Here is a 17,145-nt window from a genome sequence, read left to right as displayed (position 1 = left end):
GATGAATTGGCTTTCCAGCTTTGCAAATCACACAGTTCTCGGAATTGATACACCAACCTCTGCCAATGAAAAGTGCCCAAGTAGCAGGAAATTTATCTCAACTGAGACAAGAGAGGTCATTTAGCACCATCATCCCAAAATAAAGAAAACAGAGCAGAGCTGTATCCTGAAACAGTTGGGATCGACAATTGAATTACAGCAACGTTCTCTTTGATCTCTCTGTGCTTAGTATTCTTTGATCAAGGAAATTATGCCTATGCAAATCCTACTTTCCATTCTCTTCCAACAGTTAGCACGGTCTAAGGATCTTCATAAAACTGGCTTGGAGGCAGTGTTTGGCACACACATTTGTTAACTCTTCTCAACACTTTGGACGAAAAGCAGGTGCCAGGCTCTGTGTTGGGTGGAGGTGTAAGAAATGTAAGAAAAGAGGATTCACCTTTATTTGTGCTTATAGATATATTTTTGCAAGATTTTCATCCTGAGCTCTCTCCTAGCCCACCCCTCTGTCTTCAAGAAAACCACCACTATTCCAAGTACCCCCACTCCCTCAGCCCTCAGACACCCCACCCGCAAATATGTCCCACCACTGGGATAGAATCCTGACTGTAAAAAGTCTTGCTCTATAAATAAACTGTGGTACCCAGACAATGGAATATTATTTAGAACTGAAAAGAAATGACCTATGAAGCCATGAACACACATGGAGGAATCTTAAGTGCCTATTACTACGTGAAAGAAGCCAGTCTGAAGGGCTACCTACTACGCACATGGTATGATTCCAACTAAAATGACAGTCTGGATAAGGCAAGACAAAGGAGACAGTAAAAGGATCAGTGGTTGCCAGGAATTAGAAAAGAGGGAGGGATGAACAGAGGATTTTTAGGGCCACGAAACTACTGTGTATGATACTGTAATGGTAGCCACTATACATTTGTCAAAACCCATAGAATGTATAGTACCAAGAGTGAACTCTAATGTGAACTATGGGCTTGGAATGACAGTGATATGTCAAGGTAGGTTCATCAGTTGTAACAAATATGCCATGCTGGGATGGGTGGTCATGCATCTCTAACGGAACTGTCCAAAACAGTGGCTACCAGCCACACCCGGCTATCAAGCATTTGAAAACTGTCCAGTCCAAGGTGAGATGTGCTCTAAGTGTAAACTACACCCTGGATTTTGAAGACTTACTATGAGAAAAAGAATAGAAAATATCTTTGTTTTTTTATATTAATTATATATCGTATTTATGATATGTTAGGTACATTGGGTTCCACCAAATACATGATCTAAATTTAATTTCACCTGTTTCTTTTCCTTTTTTTTTTAAACGTGGCTACAAGAAAGTTTACAGTTGCATGTGCAGCTCACATTCTATTTCTGTTGGGCAGCACTGGTCTAAAGGATCCCATGGTGCCATGGTCCAATCCTAGTCCAAAAACGTCTGCAGTGGCCAGGTTACTGGAAAACCAAGTTTGAGATTTCTTGTCAAGACAAACAAGTTTGAGTCTGCCTTGATAGAGCAGGAAATCTCCTACTTCTACTTGTGGCAAGAAACATTCCAGAGGGTATCACCAGTATCCATCAGCCTGAGAATCACCTAAGCAGAATTCCCTAGGACACTAACCACCCAATCCTGACCTTGACTACCACCCCTGAGGCTTACTCAGAACTGCAATAGGTCTGCAGTAAGGGATGAACTGTTGTCACTCACCTGGAAGAATTCTAGTCCCAACCGTAAACCGCTAAGAAATAAAAACACAGAAACAAAAGCAAAACCCTGAACAGAGGACCGCTAAGTCAGACTTGTAGACAGAATTGTTTCTCCTCACAGAGAAGTGTGGATTAAAGTCCACTTCTTTCTTAAATCAGTTACCTCACATTGGTTCTGATGTTTAGAGAATCTCAACCACAGAGGCACAGTAAGTTTTTATTGCATAGTTCTTCCTCTAAGTTGCCTTTCCAGCCATGAGCACTGGCTTTGCAAACAGCTGCCTAAGCTTGTCCCACGTGGGACCCTCGTTACCATATAAGTCAAAGGCAATCTGATATACACTCTCCATTCCTGTTAATTCTTCTCCCACAGCCACAACACACTGAGGAGAGCCAGAAAATAGGGTTTTTTTTTAAGCGCCACAAAGCTTCATCTCCATTTTATCGCCCACAGTTGTGCTGTTCTTTCATCAAATCAATCCTACATGCTACTATCAATTAAATTCTTGGGGCACATGAGTGGCTCAGTCAGTTAGGGGTGCAACTCTGGCACAAGTCATGATCTCGCGGATCCTGAGTTTGAATCTGGTTTGTGAGTTCGAGCCCATCGGGCTAGCTGCTGTCATCACAGAGCCCACTCCAGATCCTCTGTCCCCCTCTCTCTGCCTCTCCCAGCCTCTGAAAAATAAACATTTGAAAAAAAATAAAATTCTTCTATTTCATCCTATTGACATAGTTAAAAACCCATCCTTCAATGGTATTCTCTTATTCCAGCTTGGGGCAGCCCTCAAAGACTGGCACAGAAACCCCATTTCAGCGCCCTCTATGTACTCCCCAGGAAAAGTGGACTTGAGCCCAATAGTTACTTGCTTCTCCCCAAACACTGTACTCCTTTCATCCACAGCACCCTGATGCCTGCTTCCTCCCCCATACCCTTACCTTTACCTCTTTTTCTAGTTATGGAGACAATACCCATTCCTGAAGTTACCACTACTCTGGCATCTGCTAATGGGGTGGCTGTAGCTGCCATCCCACATGCTCTCTCCTACCTTTCAATGCCAAAAGCACTTTCTGATGCCACCAGACTTCTTTGCTGAGCAAAACGTACTGACTGAGTTCCTGCATGTACCGAGTATTCAAATGGCAAATGCCTAAGTACCATTCAGAGTGGCAGGGAGTATGTTTTACCTCATCTTCCTCATCGAGTCTTGATCCCCCGCAAATTTAAGAGTGCCTTGCACACTCTAGATGCTAAATAAACTTTTAGAAATGAGTTGGTATTTGGCATAATTAACATTTATATTTGTATTATTTATAGCCATTCTGCAGAAAAAGCAAAATGATCACAATAACCACAAAACAATATCCATGACATTTGCTATAACTCAATGCAAGTTCTTTTCTATCCAATAAATATTTCCTATTTCGTGCAAGCTTAATAACAAATACATTTTCACCTTACAAATAAAATATGGCCCTTGTTTCTTCATCCGAGCCCCTGGCAACGCAAAGCCATTTTGTGAACAACTGACTAGTCACTAGAAGAAACAGTTGGCTTTGCCACTTATGATGCTTGTTAAAACATCAGTTAGCATAGTACGTTTGATTGATGAGAATGTGCCAGTGCAGTGCTACTCTTGAAAGCAGAGAAAGTCTTGGTAGTGCTACTGTAGGTTACAAACACGGGTAACGTGCAAATAATCAATAAACCCCTAGCAAGCACACACTTGGTCTGCACTCACTGAGGGCTATGACAGACACACACAAAACTGTGAAATGCAGACTCCACCCCCGCAGGGCTTTCCAGCTCTCTTCCCTTCCTGCCCCAGTGAGACACCTGAGACATAAGCCCAAGTTACTCAGCTAATGAGAATGGAGGCAGGGCCAGAATCTGGGTCCTCTGACTCTTGGGCCTTCACCTTTGCAACTTCACAACAGTTCTTCATTCCAAAGACTAAGACTCAGGCAGAGAGAAAGATAAAAGTAATAAGGGTGAGATCAGGTAAGAGCTTTCTGGTGAGGTACTGACTAGATGGAGAATAGCATTCACTCGGGAAGGTTCCAACCAGAGAAACATGGGGGAAAGGCTAGGGAGAAGAAATGGAAGAGATGGTCTATCCCTGGGTGGTGGGAGAACCAAGAGGACAGGTTTAAAACATGTCTAATGTGGTATCCTGTGGGGGGCCTAAAATATTGGATTCTGAATGGTGCAAAATTAAGATTGGCTGTGGAAATACTGGAGAGCCAGAAAGCCAAAGTGATTTGTTCACCAATGCTTGTAGTATCTGTTCACCACAACATTTGCTGTGGAGGCTGAATTTTTTTGGGGGGAGGGGGTGGTGCAGGGGGGATGCAGAAGGGGAGGGAGAGGAGAGAGACACACAGACAGACAGACTCTTAAGCCCTGACGTGGGGCTCAGTCTCACAACCGTGAGATCATGACCTGAGCCGAAATCAAGAGTCAGACTAAGCTTAACCAACTGAGCCACCCAGGTGCCCCTGGAGGCTGAATTTTCTTACTTAAGCTCTGCCTTAGTTTACCTAGTGCTTTGAGAATAAAATGAAGTCTACAAGCCATGAGACAAATCCACTCTCACCTATTCCACATCACGGTGTAAAAATTCTGAAGTGTTTTAAAAGCAGAACAACCACTCCTTGCCTGGCAGACTTCTTACAGAACATGAAAATGGCAGTCTGCATCACTCTTTCCAGCACTTTGACCTCACCCAGATCTCCAACTGGTTTCAACTTGTAAAACAGAAGGGAAAAAAAAGTCAGCAAATACCATCTGTTGGTGAGTTAGGATCTGCACGCACCAGTACCTTCCATTCCCAGGGAAGGGCTGGCTGACGAGACAAGATCATTAAAATGGCTCTTTATCAGGTAAAGTTTCTTCGTTTAAGAAAATAACTGGAGAGGTACAGAGTGACTTACTGAAAGAGCCACACCTACTTCAAACAAGTCTGAAATAATTCACCACCAGGGTGAGAACACAGACTCACCGTGCCCCTCCCTGCCCCAGCCATAAAGGGAACAGTTTTTTCCTCTGGCCTTGAAAATATTAATGAATGAAGACAGTTAACTGCCTGACTGGAAAAGCTCTTAGAGTACAAAGCCAGACATTAATGAAATCTGTGCAGGGGCGCCTGGGTGGTTCGGTCGGTTAAGCGTCCGACTTCAGCTCAGGTCATGATCTCACGGTCCGGGAGTTCAAGCCCCGCGTCAGGCTCTGTGCTGACAGCTCAGGCCTGGAGCCTGTTTCAGATTCTGTGTGTCTCTCTCTCTCTGCTCCTCCCCTGTTCATGCTCTGTCTCTCTCTGTCTCAAAAATAAATAAACGTTAAAAAAATTAAAAAAAAAAAAATGAAATCTGTGCAGCTGTTGAAAAACAATCTTTTACATTTAACATAAGGACTGTCTTAAAGATACTTAAGGGGGCGCCTGGGTGACTCAGTCGGTTAAGCCTCCAACTTCCTCCAACTTCGGCTCAGGTCGTGATCTCACAGTTCTTGAGTTGGAGCCCTACACTGGGTTCTCTGGCTAAGCCCACTTCAGATACTCTGTCCCCATCTCTCACTGCCCCCCTTCTGCTGCTCATGTTCTCTCTCTCTCTCAAAACAAGTAAAAAAGATTAAAAAAAGATACTTAAGGATTTGTCCTTTTTTTAAAAAAATCCCTACATTTTAAAAAATATTTTACTGTTTCACTTCAAACATGCAGTAATAAAAATGGTACAAGTGAAACAGGTTTAACTATTCCCATAAAAAGAAAATTAAAACAAAATTTGCAAAAAACAAACAAAAAAAAGTTGAAACAGACAAAGCAAACCCAAGAGTCAACACTACAAATCAAAAACAAGTCCTACTAAAAGGAATTAGGAACCAGCTCCAGAAAACCCAAATACTAATTCACACAAACAAACAAACAAAACCATGTTGCAACAGGGCTGGTCTGCACAACCAAATCTGAAATCTGAGTATAAACCAGCAGTTTCGTGGACACACCCACTTTACAGTTTTTACGTGGCATGTTGATGTGTTGCCACAAAACACAGCCCTAGCAACCATGATGAATCAATCAGGAACTGGATGATACAAATGAGGATTTTTAAAGCGAAAATGTGTGGGGTTGGGAGTGTGGAGAGTTGGGTTTCCCGACCAAAACCTTTCCTGTGCAGAGTTCCAGGTCCACAGGATCAGACTGGGATTTTAAACCAAAAGTGGGGAGGAGGAATGCATGAGTGGGGCTGGGCGTGGAATTCATATTGTACTCTGTCCACTCTTCACCCCACCACCCCAAAGCATCTCTACTGAAGAGAACATTCCTGAAAACACATACTTTTCTCCTTGGTTTTACGGTCTTGATCAATGCCTGAGTCACAGGGCCAAGTCATTCCGCAGAAATCCTGGAATTGTACCCAGTGGCCTTGATCTAACTGAGCAGGGCGGACACAACAGCACTTGCTCTGGCTTGCTCGTTTGCTGCCAGACCTGTATCGGAATGTGTCTGTTTGCTACCTACAGACCTACGTGGCAGCCTCCTGTTCTCAGAGACTCTCTGTCAGTCCCCTGACGTGGGTTTGGAGTGGGTGGAAAGAAACTGGCAGGAAGAATGAAGTCAGCTGGCATGAAACACTTTCAGGGTTGGGAAATCAAGGCCTGCACATCTACAGTTCAATTTCAATGTTTTATGACCCACTTATTATATTTCTAATGGGGTCCTGATGCCTACAGGAAAGAGTCTAAACTCAGCATTCAAGATCTTGACTCTGGACTCTACCTACCTTTCCATAAATATCTCCTACACAGCCCCACACGAATGCACGCATACAAATACGTATGTGGGTGTATACACACACACACACACACACGCACACACCCCTAGCACTGCAGTCACACTGGACTGGTAATCCTTCTCCAAATACACTGAGCACAGTTCTACTATGTCTATGCCCAAGTTCTTCAAGTTCCCTCCTCTGGGAACACCCAATCTTGATCAGCTGACATCCTCATGAGATTTCAGGATACAAAAAATCATGTACTTTTCTCCTGCACCTCTCCCTGCCCTGTGCTCCTGTCTCCTGTATATGAAGGTGGTCTTCCATTGTATCTGCTCATAGGGTTTGTCACATTCACTTCTGTTTCCTCACAGGTCTGAGTGCAGTGCCTAGCTAACAGTTGGCGTTCAATCGCACTTACGGATGGTTTACACACACTGGGTCTTTCCAACTTATGTCTCCTATTTCAATGCACTCTTGCTCAGTCTTCTTTCTCTCCTTCAGACTAAACATCCCAAATGCAGTTCCAGTTCCATATATTCTGAGCTGGATGCTTAAGCGGCCAGCTTCTGTGCAAATCTTCTCAAAGCCTGGCAGATCACTTCAGGGGCAGCCTCCTTCTCGTCTTGACATACAGCCCCTTCCAACCCGCAGCACCCTACCTCTGTGCTGTTAGGGTCACTTGGGCCCTAGCTCTGTCCCCTAGACAATGTGGAAATGTTACCTGCATCTCCTACAGCATGGAATGTAAGGAAGGAGGTGGAAACGAGGACCTGCAAGTGGCCTCTGGACTCCCATTCCCTCTGGGTTAAGAGTGTGCACACTGGGTGTGGCCAGGAGACAAAGAGCAAGGACTCTAGATCACAGCCACTCCCTTGAGTCGAACTTCCCACACCAAAACTGGGATTAGAACTCAGACTACTTGGATGCTACTGACTTCTCTCTCATAAGACTGAGAGCAGAGGACTTAAAGTTTCAGGGTGTACCCCAGAAGGGAGACTCAGAGGTAATCTCAGTGGAGTCACTCAAAACAAGCCTGGGCATCTCCTGACCCCTACTGATGACCTGCTTCCCAACAAAAGAGATGGAGACTGTCTCTGGCAACAGAAGGAAAAGTATACCAGTGAACGGGTGGAAAGAACTTTTTTAAAGAACTGGAATTTCCTGATGTAGCCTCTAACTAGAACTGGGTGTGGCACCAGGGAAAATGAGGGAGGTGGAGTCCTTTGTGCAAAAAAAGAAAAAAGAGGAGGATTCCATTTCTATTTAATTCTAACAATCAAATCCAGAAGGCAGGTTAAGTCACTATAACTTTAAAGGTCACTGCCACAGGCAAGCTAAATATGATGCTCAGGTTTGTGGAACAGCTGGATTAAAGGGGAAATGAGCTTTCACCAAGTTTGGAAACTAAATATTCATTTGGGAAAATGTAGAGTTCAAAATCCAACTACTATCTATATAATTCACTTATTTTGTCTGTTTTCTTTCACTTCCTGCCAGACTTGGAGTCTTAAGAGCAGAGTTTGTTTTGGTTTTATTTGTTTGGTTTTTGTCTGTTTTGTTCAGTCTTTTATACCCAGTACCTATACCTGTGAGTAGAACATAATAGATGCGTAATAAATGCTGTGGAATGAATGGATGTTCAAAGCAGCCCAGGAGACCTTGGGACTCCTTTTTGTGACCCGCCCACTCTCCATTAACAAAAAATGCCTCTGCAGGCCCACAGCCTGCAAGAGTGTGTTAGTGCAAGATTCCAGTTCCGACGGTGCAGAAAGAGCCTACAGCCCTCAAAATCAATAACAATTATAGAAGGCTACCTACCTTGCCAAGAAAACTACTTAAATCAGAAATTAGTCAGGAAACTAATGGCCGTGAAAGCCAGCATAATGTCAATCAATACAGTCCTTTAATAGCTGAAAGACACAAAATGTTAAATACTGAGATGCAATCCAAGACCAAGAACCTAATCAAAGCCAGTGAGCAAGCAGTATTTCCTGGGCATTTGCCACAGATAGGCTGTTTGGCTCTGTGGGAAATTACAAAATCCAGGAGGTCTCCAAATCACAAAAATGCACATTGATGGTCACACCCTTTTACTACAGATGTGATGGATACTTTTGGAGAAACCCCTGAAGCATCTAGATAAGAGATGGACTCAGAAGAAAGAGAAATGCTAAACTGAAATGTGTTAATGTCACAGGCCAGAGGACTCCTCTCCAGAGGTTGCCTCTCTGAACCTGGCCTCATCTGGGATCTTCCCTCACAACGCCTGAATGTTGTAATTATGCGGTTCCTTAATTCCATAGCCTCTAACTTTATAAAGCATAGATGTGTTTAGGTTAACAAGCTTTTCTTGGTTTTTAAATAATACAACTCCTTTGGGTTGCTGAGGATTTCAGGATCACCAACCACTCTTAACTTCATAAATATTGGTTCAATTTGGTAGTCTCTAGCTGGGTGTAAGTACACTGATGTGAGAAGACAGGACTGGATAAGCCTAATGGCTTCTGCAATATGTCAGAGAAGGGGGGCACTAAGGACACAGGAGGTAGGTGAAAAAAAAAAACAAATTGGGGGGTGAGAGGGGGCAAAGATCTAATTTTCCAATTAAAATAATTAATCAGGGCCAACCTTAAAATTAAGGAAAGTTCCAGAATGACATCTCAGCGATTTATTCTTCCTACCCACATACCCTCCTTTATCCTCCCACCTTTCCTCCTCACCATCACCCGCCACCAAATTAAGCATGTACTTACTATCAGTAGAGAATTTAGATACAATCCATGTTAATTAGGAACCTAAGCACCTCTCTAACATTGTTTCAATGAGAAAGTGCATTCTGCATTCTAAATCTCCAAGTTCCAGACCAGCACAGCAGAACCCACTTTTGGACAGAATCCATCAGTAGAGTCAGTCTAAGCTCAGGGGCCCAGACTCCTTGACTCTAGGATCTTATGGCTTTAGGTAAAGACCATTTGTACCCATGAAGCCACTGCTCTTTTAGATTCAGAATACCCACAACATTAAAATGGCAAATCTTAACCGAAAAGTGACAATCTGCAATTGTGGGGCACTTCGTGTTTTCAGTATACTTTACATATTTACTTTTGAATGTGTTTTTTTTTTTAATCTTCAATGATAACCCTGTGTAGGTAAGAGCGAGCATCCTGAAGCCACTTTCATGGGTAAGGAAACTGATGTCATCCTCCCTACCTTCTCAACAGCCAGTTGATGGAATCCAGCCCTCCGCTCCAGGGGCTGAGACCGGCCTCCCAGCTGCCTGGAGCAGCCCAGGGGGCCACGCCCTTTTCTGTATCCTGGTCCCTGACTCACTGCTGCATCACCGGGAGTAACAGTCAAGGACAACCCTCTTCCTTCCCTTCCCCCAAGCTTGGGGGACACTTACTTCCTGACGCAAAAAATGGTCAACCAAGATACTCTCCAGATAACAATGAAATCAAAAGTTGCTCTCCTACAAGACAATCTAGGCAAAGGAGAATGAGCTGAGTTTTTTTTCCTGCTTTGTTTTGTGTTATCGGGGAGAGAGGTTGCTACTACAAACTCCCACACCCCAAACCGCCACCCCCCCCCCCCCCCCCCGCCAGCTGCTTTCCTCCTTCGGGTCGGTACAAGTTCCACAAAGGCGAGGTTTTGTTTTGTTTTTCAAGTAAAGTAACTTGAAACTGCTGGGGGTTACTTTCTAGATGGCCGTAAAGCTTTTATTAAACGTGGAGGGAAATGCCCCCCAGACCGCCCCGCCTGGGAGCCGAGGCTACCCGAGCAGCCACACCCTGCCCACCGCCTGCGCCCGGCGCGTCTGGAATGTAGGGCCTCCCTCCGCTCCCCTCCCTGGCGCCCCTCTCCAAGCTTCCTGGGAGCACTGCGGGGGGGATACCCGACCCCCTCCCTCTGCTCCGCACCCCCAACGCCGGGGCGCAACTGGTCCCCCTCACCCCTGCCCAGACCACCTTGCTACTGCGCCGCTCTCCACCTCGTGCGGACCGTCCCTCCAGCCCCCTCTCCTGGACGGCCTCCCGAGGCCGTTCCCGTGGCCCAAGCCTCTTTGCCAGGCCGTCTGCCTCCTTTTCCGCTCCTCCCCGCCCCGCTAGCGCGGCGGCCCCGGGGCCATAGCGGGCGGGCGGGGCGCGCCCAGCTTACCTGGGCCGGGCGCCGAGAGCAGCGAGCGTCCCCAGTTGTGCAGCAGAGCTGGCTGCCCTGGGTGGGGCTTTTATAGCCGCCACATCCTCGCGGTGCAGGCGAGGCCCGCCCCGCCCCGCCTCCCCCGGCCCGCTCCCACCCGGAGTCCGGGTGACTCACCCTCCCCGACCCGCCCGCCCACTGGGGCGGCCTCGCCCAGGAACGTTCCGGAGCAGCGCCACGCGGGAGCTGCCCCCGCGCCCACGGCCCTGCCCTCCATTAAAACACCAATGAGGCTTCCTTGAGGCCCACGTATCAGCTCGTTTCTTCTTCTCTCCTTTTACTTTTTTAGCGCCACGTCGAGTCCCCAGCCCTAGCTTAAGTTAATAAATTAGCAAGTCTTTAGTAGGCTCGGAGCTCGGTTAAGTCACTTTTTCTTTCTTTCTTTCTTTCTTTCTTTCTTTCTTTCTTTCTTTCTTTCTTTCTTTCTTTCTTTTTCTTTTCTTTTTTTTTTTTTTTTTAGGCATCAATGCAATGGAAGGAAGAATTGTTCCAAGAAACATAAATCGGGATTCCCCTCAACAGGGGCCGTTGGCATCCAGCTCAAGCTCTCCGTTACCGTCTGCAAACATATTAGCTTAACCTCTGACCAGCAGTTCCCGGGAGGAGAGTGGGGCGGGCGATCCGCCGGGTTCTGCCCTGCAAAGACTGGCTCTCCGGGGCCTCGCAGCGGGAAGTCGGGCCCGGAGCCAGGGTTGGGGTGGGAGGAGCGGGTGGGAGGCCGAAGCCAGGAGCCAAGATCCCACCCCGCTCGCGCCCGGGAGGAGCCCGTTTTCCGGAGCGCGGTCCGCTCAGCTTCTCTCCACGCCTCGCACGACCCCGCTCCGCACCCTGCGCGTCCTCGTGGCAGGCCGTCCGGACTGGGTGGGGCCGGTGGCTTTGAGCCTCGAGTTCCAACAAAGAAGTTCCTCCCTTCCCTCTTTCATAACTGCCGCTCTTCCGCAGCCTTTTTGGTTTTGCTCAGTTTCTTGCTTTTTCTCCCCTGCTATTTTCCACAAGCCACAGTGGAAACATGTAAGCAAACGTGATTTTGTGTGTGACTACTCAAATACTGCATTCAAACTTCAAACTAGCAGGAATGTTTGACTAAGAATCCCAAGGACGTCTCCCTGCACCTTTGAAGTACTTCCTTTCTCACCAGTTACCAAACTCTTCTCTACTCCTCGTGCTTCTCGTGCTTCTGTGTTTTAGTCTTCCATCTACTGTAAGGTCTATTTTCACTTTCCAGTTGAGCCTCATTTCACTGTTAGGAATCAGAAAATGATAGGAAAGCAAAGAGACACAGGTTGCCATGCTCACGGTAACCTAGCAGGCTAGCCACAAAGGGGGTCTATGGACACTCACCCCTGAGCTCACTGTTACCCAGTTCATTCCCTTGTAATTATACATAATAGGCCCTATCAGAAGGACAAATAGAAAATAAACCAACTCTTTTGGTACAATTTCTGATTTACATTTTTTTAAATGATTTTATTTTTAAGTCATCTCTACACCCAACATGGGGCTCGAACCCACAACCAAGAACTCAGGCTGCTGGCCAGGCACCCCCCCCCCCCACCCTTTACATTTATATACAGCTCTTAAATTTAGGCTGAAAGCCTTACAGGCAGAAATTGTGCTTATCTGCCTACTCCTCAGAACATTTTGGAACAGAAAGGGAAACAGACTACACAGGTGGACAGAATTCTACCTCTTTTCTATTCCTTTCAGGGCATGGTGCATAGCCTCTTATTCCTACCTGTGTGTGGTGGGGCCTCTACACAGCATAAGATTAAATTCAAATCATGGAATACATTAAAGCCACCAAGTATCCAAAAGAATGTTTTTTGGTTTTTGTTTTTTGTGGGTTTTTTTTTTTTTTTTTTTTTTTTGCTTATCTTAGTTACGACTTCAGCAAATTCATAAAGATCTGGGCAATAGCCAGAGTTTGCTTCAAGCTACAGAAATTTACACTGATAGTGTCATAAAGCTGAAGCTATTAGAAGCCATGGTTTGCTATTTCTGAGAAGCGTGGGACCAATTCTGCCAGTATAAAAGAACTTTTTAATCTTTTAGTGCAAAGATTCTCTTTTTCCTTTCTATTCCCCCCATAGTTGGGGAGGATGTTTACTACAAAGGATCTCAGATGAGGTCTACTGTTGTGCATACTGACCCCTAAAGCCTCTATTTTACTCACACTTTGTCTGCTGTACCTCAACACGGCTAATAATACCTACCTAGCAATGATAAGCACTCACTAAAAAGATAGAATAATAGAAGAGAATTATTCACACAGTAACAGAATGTTAGAGCAGAGAGGGATCTCAAGACCAACTTGCCCAATCCTTAATTTTTATAGATGAGGAACCTGAAACCCAAATAAAATCTCCTACCCAGTCCAGAAATTAAATAATGCACTCAAGTTATTTATTGCAAGGTATCAAATTACCACCAAAACTTAGTGGTTAAAACATAAATAACCGCTTATTTACTCATGATTTTGCAATTTGGACAGGATTCAGTAGGGACAGCTTGACTCTGTTGCACATGATGCTGGGTGGGGCAGCTCAACTAAGGTTGGAAAATCAAAAGTGGCTTTACCCATTTGTCTAGTGACTCAGCAGGGGTTGCTAGAACGTCTGAGAGCAGGCTAGGTCTCTCTGTCTCTTGGTCTCTCATCCTCCAGGTCCTCATCTCTACACCAGGGTAGTAATGGTGCTGGCTTTTCAAGAAGCAAAAGCTGAAGGTGCCAGGGCTCTTAGCTTGCAGGCTATACAAAAACAGCAACAGGCTGGATTGGCCTCATGGGCTGTAGTTTGCTGATCCTTGCTTCAATCCATTGTCTTCTCAGTGTTGGGCTTTGCTTTTCAGCCTCTTGACTATACTGTCTGAGATGTATTTCCTTTTCCTTAAGAATGGCCCATATTTAGGGTGCCTGGGTGGTGCAGTCAGTTGGGCATCCGACTTCAGTTCAGGTCATGATCTCACGGTTCGTGAGTTCGAGCCCTGCATTGGGCTCTGTGCTGACAGCTCAGAGCCTGGAGCCTGCTTCGGATTCTGGGTCTCCCTCTCTCTCTGCCCCTCCTCCACTCACACTCTGTCTCTCTCTCTCTCAAAAATAAAGATAGATAAATAAATAAATAAACAAATAAATAAATAAATAAGAATGGCCCATATTTGTGGCTGAGTAGCTCTCTCAATATGCTTCATGCCAGTAGAAACTCAAAGGTCCAGAAACTTTTCATTTTGTCCTGTTTGTGTCGAAGCTGACAGTTCTTTTATTAATAAAAATTATCTTTAAAACTCGGTGGATTTTCTATAAATCTTAGTGAAGTTCATTCCAGGCTCCAAAATTTATATCCAATACAATTTTCTCAAAAACATTATGGGTCTTCTGTAAATCGTAATGAGGTTTAACTCCATGCTCCAAAAATTCACATGTATTATGCTTGCTAAAAACAGACCTCTCTCAGGGTGTCTGGGTGGTTCAGTCAGTTGAGCATCTGACTTCCGCTCAGGTCATGATCTCGCGGTTCATGGGTTCGAGCCCCACATAGGGTTCTGTGCTGACAGCTCAGAGCCTGGAGCCTGCTTTGGATTCTATGTCTCCCCCTCTCTCTGTCCCTCCTCTGCTCACGCTCTGTCCTCTCAAAAATAAATAAACATAAAAAAAAGTTTTTTTTAAACAGACCTCTCTCTCTACTTGGTGCTTGTCAGGCTGGACCAAAGCACTTAAGATTCCTAAAAGACCTGAGACAGTCTTCAAAGTACCGCATTAAATCTCTCTGAAATCTTAAAAATAAAAGAAGGTTTTGTAGCCACACATGATTTGATCTTTATCCCGAGGCCATTTCTTACTTTGTAAACCTTGTACTGGCTAACAATTCTGTTTGGAAACCAAACATCTTTCTTTAATGATTTTTCCTCCTCTTCTACTTAATCTTAAGAGGCAAAAAGATGACCATTCTCAGGATTCTTCCTGGAAACCTCCTTGGCTAGATTCAGAGTTCATTGGGCACATTTTCTATCATTGATGTTACCATAGGCAACGGTAGCGTTAAACATTCTGCCAATACATAGCCTTTTTCTCCAACCTCCTCACTACTCTTTCAACATCCACTAACCATCTACTATCTGGTTACTGCCTGGCAGTAGGGTCAATGCCACATATTTTAGGTTTTTGTTACAGCAACACTCCATATCTGGTACTAATTTGTTTCAGTTACTGATATTAGGAAATAAACCACCTCTAAATCTTAGAGGCTTAAAACAACCACCACCATTTGCTTATGATTCTGCAAAGGGCAGAATTCACTGGGTCAGCTCATCTCTGGTCTATTTAGCAGTGGCTAGGGAGACCCAGATGAGTCTGGAAGATCCAAAAGGACCTCTCTGCAGCAAGGTAGTTGATAGTTTTTAGGAATGAAAGTGGAAGCTTCCAGGCCTAGACGGTAACATTGTCAGTTTGTCTGTATCCCGCTGTTCAAAAAGCAAGTCATTTAACCCAAATTCAAGGGGAGGGGAAATAGATTCTACCTCTTCATAAAGGAAGTGACAGGTGTTGAGAGGGGTAGAAAGAAATGTTGGCAATCACTTGTGCAAACAATCTACCACAGTACTTAAACTAGTAAGTGGCAGAGCTGAGACTAGAATATATGTTTCTGCCTTTCCATTACACCATATTTTTCACATACCACCATTTTTTCAGTGACACAAAGGCTGGCTCCAAGTCCTCTGTTATATGGCTTAAAGTCTCTCTAACCATTTAGCTGTTATTTCTCTGAGCCCTGCTGCATATAATCAGTACATAATAATGGCTTGTATTTGAATATGTGGCCAGAAGAGGAAAAGAGTATTTGTAAAATCTAACATTCAAATAATAGGCGTTCTAGCAAGAATAAATAGGTAAAACAAAGGGAAGAAAATCATCGAGAAATAAAGACAATTTTCTAGAACCGATGGCCATGAGATTTTACACTGAAAAAGTCACAATAAATAGAAAAAAACAAAAAAGCAACAACAACAAAATAAGCCTAACACACAAAGGCACATTACCATGAAATTTCAGAACACTGGATGGAAACAGGGACAAATTCCTAAAAGAGTCCAGAAATTTTTAAAGGTCATACATGAAGGGTAAGAAATAAGAATGGCATTATACTCAGCATTCAAATCTTGGTTTCTAAATACTATTTTCCAGTAAATGAAACAATTCTGCTAGGAGAAAGGGCTGGTTCCAGAAATGGGGCAGAGAAAATACATGGTGAGCTTTGTGTTAAAAAATTTATCAAAAAGACACAAAAGCCAATTTTAAGGGGCTCTCCTCGCTAAATTTTGGGATAATCTGAGCAAATGATAGGAACTGATGGAAAAATGATAGGAACTGATTATAGTACACTGAATTGTCTAAATTGATAGTTTAAAAAAATACACAAAAGATAGGATAAGGAAGCTCTTATTTACAGAGGAATGCCAACTTATAAATGTATTAGGAAAGAAATATGAAGTCATTAGTTTGCAACTAGAATTCTATACCCATCCCAATGTAAATCAAGGATGCATGCATAAGAAACATTTTTCAAAAATGCTGGCTAACAGACACATGAAAAAAATGCTCAAATCACCCATCATCATGGAAATACAAATTAAAACCACAATGAGATACCACCTTGCACCAGTCAGAATGCCTCAATTAACAACTCAGGCAACAACAGATGTTGGGGAGGATGCAGAGAAAGAGGATCTTTAGTGCACTGCTGGTGGGAATGCAAACTGGTGCAGCCACTCTGGAAAACAGTATGGAGGTTCCTCAAAAAATTAAAAATAGAACTACTCTACAACCCAGTAACTGCACTACTAGGTATTTATCCAAGGGATACAGGAGTGCTGTTTTGAAGGGGCACATGCACCCCAATGTTATAAGCAGCACTATCGACAATAGTTGAAGTATGGAAAGAGCCCACATGTCCTTTGACACATGAATGGATAAAGAAGATGTGGTATGTATGTGTATACACACACACACACACACACACACACACACACACACACAATGGAGTATCACTCGGCAATCAAAAAGAATGAAATCCTGCCATTCACAACTACGTGGATGGAATTGGAGAGTATTATGCTAAGCAAAATTTGTCAGTCAGAGAAAGACAAATATCATATGGCTTCACTCAAATGTGGAATTTAAGATACAAAACAGATGAACATAAGGAAAGGGAAGCAAAAATAATAGAAAAACAGGGAGGGGGACAAAACATAAAAGACTCTTAAATACAGAGAACAAACAGGATTCCTGGAAGGGTTGTAGGTGGGGGGATGGGCTAAATGGGTAAGGGGCATTAAGGAAGACAGTTGAGATGAGCACTGGGTATTATACATAGGGAATGAATCACTGGAATCTATTCCTGAAATCATTATTGCACTATATGCTAACTTGGGTGGAAAGAAGGAAAGAAAGAAAGGAAAGAA

General features: G+C 44.1%; 1 protein-coding gene across 3 annotated transcripts in view; it reads right to left on the bottom strand.

The window, feature by feature from the left end:
* The window catches only part of ANXA2 (annexin A2), a 44,133-nt gene extending 33,354 nt beyond the window's left edge, over positions 1-10,779 (bottom strand). The window contains exons 1-2 of one of the 3 annotated variants that reach the window (XM_058737532.1): positions 10,651-10,747; positions 8,314-8,405 (exon numbers count right to left, since the gene is read on the bottom strand). The gene's annotated coding sequence lies outside the window, so the exon portion shown is untranslated. Of the gene's footprint in view, positions 1-8,313; positions 8,406-10,460; positions 10,587-10,650 lie in introns of those variants that run through there. The other 2 variants (XM_058737534.1, XM_058737533.1) reach the window with 2 other exon arrangements.
* Between the last annotated feature and the right edge of the window lie 6,366 nt (positions 10,780-17,145).

Source organism: Neofelis nebulosa, chromosome 7, assembly GCF_028018385.1.
Source record: "Neofelis nebulosa isolate mNeoNeb1 chromosome 7, mNeoNeb1.pri, whole genome shotgun sequence".
Lineage (NCBI taxonomy): Eukaryota > Metazoa > Chordata > Mammalia > Carnivora > Felidae > Neofelis > Neofelis nebulosa.
This window is presented reverse-complemented; position numbering and strand designations above follow the sequence as displayed.